We start from the raw sequence: 6,157 nt of genomic DNA on the forward strand, positions 1-6,157 counted from the left end.
CCGAAGACTGATGTTAAAAATTTTACTTCTGTTAGGTTAGGTAAGGTGGAACTTACCGGTCGGTGAAGACCTCACATAGACTGAAGTTTGTTTAACGACCAAACTGAAAACACCCAGGATCTATGTTAGAAAATAACTCCCTTCTCTTGGCAAATACTAGAAGCTTTTTATAGGACCTATGCTACTTGTTGCTTCTAAATCTGATAGCTGCATGACTTCTAATGACTTGAGTCTCAGCTTGACAGAGCTGGTGGTTTCTCTTGTACTTTTCATATTTTGTTGTACGAGTACATGTGCAAACACACTTAGGGCCAATTTCAAAAGAAAAAGTGTCACCTAACTTTAATTATCGATTGTTATTTAAATACTTAAATACGATGAGCACTTGGCAGCACTTATAGCACCATAGCAAAGTTCGAAACATGCATAGCTTCAGGTTTTGAAGTATAAATATTTGATGATGTCATTGTTTTTCCAACTTTATATATTGCTTCTTATTGGTTTTTTTAGTGGGATAGTTTTACTTTCTTATTTCGTTACTTTTTGGTTAGTGTATTAGAAATAAATTTGTTATTTGATTCTGACGTCACATATTAAAATCGCGTTTCAAGCATTTGCGCTACTTTTCTTTTTTTTATTATGAATGGCACAAAGTTGCATTTTATGAGGGGCGCAGTATTACTTTTTAAACGGTTTTATTTAGCTTGACTTGACAGGGTGGACGGTCCGCCAGCACGAATTTTGTAATTGAAATTTAAGTAACTGCCCGATAAGCTACAAGGTTGAAACTTGGAATATAGTTCAGAACCCGATGACAATACAATAATAAGAAAAAAACTCCGATAGGATCGAAATATTTCAAAAAATCGGATTTGTGGACCGATTTGGTTCATATTTGGAACACATAATACATACATGAATAGAAAGCGATCTATGAAAAAAAGTCGCCGATAGGATCGAGATATTCAAAAAATAGTATTTTTAGTCTGATTGGACTCATATTTGGAAGACATAATACATACAAGAATAGAAAGCGACCTATGAAAAAAAAAACAACGCAAGGTGGCGCAAGAATCGAGATATTAAAAAAAAACGTATTTGTGGTCCGATTTGGCTCATATTTGGAACATATAATACATACAAGAATAGAAAGCGACATATGAAAAGAAAATCACCGATAGATTGCGCAAGGATCGAGATATTCAAAAAAATCGTATTTGTGGTTCGATTTGGCTCATATTTGTAACACATAATACATACAAGAATAGAAAGCGACATATGAAAAGAAAATCACCGATAGATTGCGCAAGGATCGGGATATTCACAAAAATCGTATTTGTGGTCCGATTTGGCTCGTATTTGGAACAAATATTACATACAGTCCGGTAGAAGTGACATCAAAATATTTTGGAGTCCGAGGAGGGAAAAGCATACGTGGCGCAGAGTCGAGTAAAGTCTTTGGAAGGATTATGTATTGAGGACTTAGATTGTAGCAAATTGTCAGGAAAGAGTCCTTGTAATATGAGTCACTAAATGAACTAAATAGAATGAGAAATACAAGACAATTAAATAAAGACTAAAAACTTGAAAATAAATTAATAAAAAACAATTTTTTTAGTTAAACGGTTTTATTGAAAACAATACTTACATGAAGTAATAATAATAGTAAAACCTAGAAAATAATTAGGTAGGTCCTAGGTACTATTCATCACACTCCTCATCAATCTAGGGCGTTGATCAGACAATTAAATAAAAGCGTCGGACGCGTCAAATTTCATAAGTAAGCCCAACTGAACCTAAATAAGGTTATGCTACGCCTCACAATTTTAGAAATTTCACGCGGCCAACGCTTTTATTTAATTGTCTGATCAACGCCCTAGATTGATGAGGAGTGTGATGACTATTACCTAGGACATACCTAATTATTTTCTAGCTTTTAGTATTATTATTACTTCATGTAAGTATTGTTTTCAATAAAACCGTTTAACTTAAAACAATTTTTTTAATTATTTTATTTAATATTTAAATAGGCAATGTTCGGCATTTAAAAATAGTTTATCTGTTGTGAGTTTTCGCAGATAACTTCCAATCTATACTTAAATATATAATATGTAGTTGGGCCTTATGCAGAAGTGTTCTATGCAAAAACTATGGATCGGGCGCAAATTTTGGATCGATTTGGAATAAAGTTGGGAAACATAGGACAACTTAGTACCTTATATCTGTAGATGCTACCAAGCTAAGAAGCATAGCTGTCAAAAATCTACCACAAAAGACCAAACCAGCAGAGCTACCCTGTGGATCGAAAATTGATCCAGATAAATACAGGATCACATCGTCGATATAAATGCAACATTTTTGTTGGAAACTGTATCAGTATGCAATGGACCTCAGCTATAGTTGGAATATATACATGTACATATATGTAGCATAAGATATAGGGAGATAGATGTGATTGAGGATAAAACTATGTATGTGGAATTTGTCATTTTGGAAATATTCCTCGTACTACATTTTATCTTTCTGCCAAATTTATGACAGCTTTCGTATTGTGAAAAAAATAATTCTCAAATATAGTAAAATAAATGAATTCAATTCGGTATATAGCTTTATATGATATATTAAGTAAAAGTAAAAGGGTAAAAATATGTAGTTTTTAGAAAAGGCACAAGGGTAAGCAAGTACCTTTCTTACATTAGAAGCAGCAGCCGCAGCGGGTTAGGTGGCTTAGAATATACCTGCGGCAGGTACGTCTGTCATAAGAGGCAACTAAAATACCAAATTGATTCAAGGGCCTGTGTAGCGCAATCTGTTAACCTCACCTACCCCTGGCGACCCCAGGGGACCGCGGCATGGCTTATAAGGTTTCATGTGGTCATACTAAATCGTTCTCGAGATGGTCGTGGTAGTACCTTTATTGTGCTTGTTACCGTAACTTACCAAATCTGCATCCGGCAAAAGACCAACAACATCGATAACACTCCCCAAAACCTTCGGGGAGTGTTCTTATCGCTACAAAAACAACCCTAACAAGCACAAGAAAATGAAGTTTGGCTGAGTTATATTAAACATTTTTTAATCTATTTTCAAATTTTCTTTAAAGCTACAACTCGTTCCAAAAAAACTTTCTTATAAACTTTTTTTTTTGAAAAACTATGTTAATACCGTTCATTAACATGAAATTGTGTTTTAACTTGTTTGATGTCGGAAATTATAAAAACGACGAGCTGAGTCGATTAAGCTATGTCTGACGGTCTGCTTGTTAATTTCTACTTTTCCTGGAATATCTGCATGAAATTTGGTATGTGAAAGTGTTTTTTTCAATACTACCTACTAGTAAATATTACTTCGTACAAAATCTTTAACAGGTATCGAGTAAGTGGTCACAAGATTCTCGAGCATTTGACAACTTCCCATCATCATTAATTGAAGCCTAGCAGTCTAAGCGGTTTGGCCTTTTCGTAACAAGTCACGCCAGCTATACTTGTTTCGTTATAATTGACGCCAATTTGGAGCACCAAGGTTCTTCACCTGCCTCCCCAATTCAAAGAAGGTCACCCCCATCGGTGCAGTGAAATAACTCCCAAATGCAATAACTCCCAACAAAAAAATTAAATAACTCCCAAATATTTTCCATACAAATTGGGACTTATTTCATTATGAAATAGCACCCAATTCATTGGGACTTATTTCATCATTTTTGCTGGTAATTATTTCATAATGAAATAACTCCCAAAAGAAATAATCCCCAATAAAATTTCTTTGGGAGTTATTTCATTTTTATTGGGACTTACTTCATTGTTTGTAATTCAGGCATTGGGAGTTATTTCATTTTTGTTGGGAGTTATTTCATTTTCTTAAAAATACAATTTTATCAAACTTTGACGTTTTTCTAACAGTTTCTATGGGTCGGCTATACATTAAGGAACCAATTGGTTTTATTCGTAAACCAAAGGGGTTTGAACTTTAAAATTTTGCACATAGATCCTCAGGGAGTCCCCCAACGAGAATCAGTAAGTAATTTTCAATTGTTATTAACAGTTTACTAGTAATTAGTAGTTAAAGTTACCATGGTATAACTATCACTTTTTATCTACATACGAACACTTTCACAAGAATTTTATACATAAGTACACTTTATAATTTTTATAAAACCACGATCAACAATTTTCATTTGTTTAAATTTGCGTATTATCAATTTTTGTTGTTATATCGGCCTACTGAATTTTAAGATAGCGGGTTCGAGTCGAGCTCAAGGCTAACAATAATTTTTTATCATTATTATTGTTATGATAAATTTTTTCTCTTAATTGAAAAAATTTTTAAAATAGAATAGAAGAAATAAAAATTTTTTTTTTTTTTTAGACAACTGCCAAAGCTCGTTGTATAGATCCATTTCGGGAACTGCTAAATTCCTTCATCGGCAACGTTTAGGCGCCGCTGCTATAACCATTCAGCCATCACAGCAATTTTTTTTCAATTAAGAAAAAATTTATTTGCGTATTATTGTAAAGTTTAATGATTTATTTGTTTACTTTCCGCGAACACAAGCATACAGCCATTTTATCTAATTCACTGCTTGCTTCGTGGTACCAGATGCTTTAAATTGTTCCAACGAATGAACAATTTTTAAATAGTACCAACGAGGAAAATGGACCTTTTTCATTTAACTCTATTTATTTATTTTACAAAAAAAAATAGAAAATTTGGAATAAAAAATCGCGCGATGCGCAGTAATTCTACGTAGAACACCTGTCTGCATAAGAGGCCTTCGGCCGCGCTTATAAAAAATAACCGTGAGCTACGCCATGCCAAAGGCCGCCTATAAAGAAAGGTGTTCTACGCATACTTGTTCCATTTATTTTTTACTTTTAATAAATTATGTTAATTTCATAAAAAAAAATGCGATTTTTTAAATAAATTACGTTTACTTCGACGACACTATTCAAGTTTTCTTGTAATTGTAACTTTTACATATGTTCATAATAGTTTGCTGTATTTTTCAAATCTCATTGTAACTGATTATATAGTATAAAGATACCATTTCAATTTTTTATTTGGGATTTATTTCATTTTTTTTTTGGGACTTGTGGTTTCATTATGAAATAACTGGCAAATATTGGGAGTTATTTCATTTATTAAAGTTGGGAGTTATTTCATTTTTATTGGGACTTATTTCATTTGGGAGTTTTTTCATTTTTTTTTTTGGGGACTTGTGGTTTCATTATGAAATAACTGGCAAATATTGGGAGTTATTTCATTTATTAAAGTTCGGAGTTATTTCATTTTTATTGGGACTTATTTCATTTGGGGGTTATTTCATTTCCTTCTTTGGGAGTTATTTCATTTATTTAAGTTGAGAGTTATTTCATTTTTATTGGGACTTATTTCATTGGGAGTTATTTCATGGGAGTTATTTCATTTGGGAGTTATTTCACTGCACCACCCCCTTCACCTGCTTTCAAGCTGGGGTGTCGATTGAAATACTTTCGGAGCGTCTTCGTCCATTTGCACAACATAACCTAGCCAGCAAAGCCTTTGGGCTCTTATTCTCTGCACTATCTTCTTACCTATGTAAAGCAGATATTCGATTCTCGCCGTCGACCCATAATCTTCAGGAGAACTTTTCTCTCGAGCACTCTAAGAGCCATATTATCATCTCGACACGTCAATGATTCCGAGCCATACATCAGGACAGGTATTATTAGCGACGTGTAAAGCGTGATTTTTGTTCATCGAGAGAGAACCTTACTTTTAAATTGCCTACTCAGTCCAAAGAAGGATTTGTTGGCAAGAGTTGTTCTCCGTTGGATTTCTAAGCCGACATTTTTTTAACTGTCAACGCTGGTTCCCAGATAGACGAAGTCCTTCACAGTCTCAAATTTGTATCCATCCACAGTGACGTGGCTGCCAAGGTGGGGAATGCGGCTATTCTTTCAGAACTCAAGGGACATTTGCTAAGGCCAATAATATCAATATCAATTTCGCGTTCCCGTATAAAAGTTCTTTCCAGTTAAAGCTGCATTTCAGAATTTTTATTTTTATTTTTTGTTTTGAGTGTTTAGTGTGGCAGTCTAATGTGTAGATGTAGATGTTGCCTAACATATGTCTTTCCTGTCAAAATTACTTATCAGTATTTTCAAACACTTGTTTTATA

At 33.7% G+C, this 6,157-nt stretch overlaps 1 protein-coding gene across 7 annotated transcripts in view; it reads right to left on the reverse strand.

Moving 5' to 3' along the window:
* The window catches only part of MESR3 (misexpression suppressor of ras 3), a 398,359-nt gene that overhangs the window by 85,089 nt on the left and 307,113 nt on the right, over positions 1–6,157 (reverse strand). The gene's annotated exons all lie outside the window — the stretch shown is intronic.

This window comes from Eurosta solidaginis, chromosome 2 (genome assembly GCF_040869045.1).
Source record: "Eurosta solidaginis isolate ZX-2024a chromosome 2, ASM4086904v1, whole genome shotgun sequence".
NCBI lineage: Eukaryota > Metazoa > Arthropoda > Insecta > Diptera > Tephritidae > Eurosta > Eurosta solidaginis.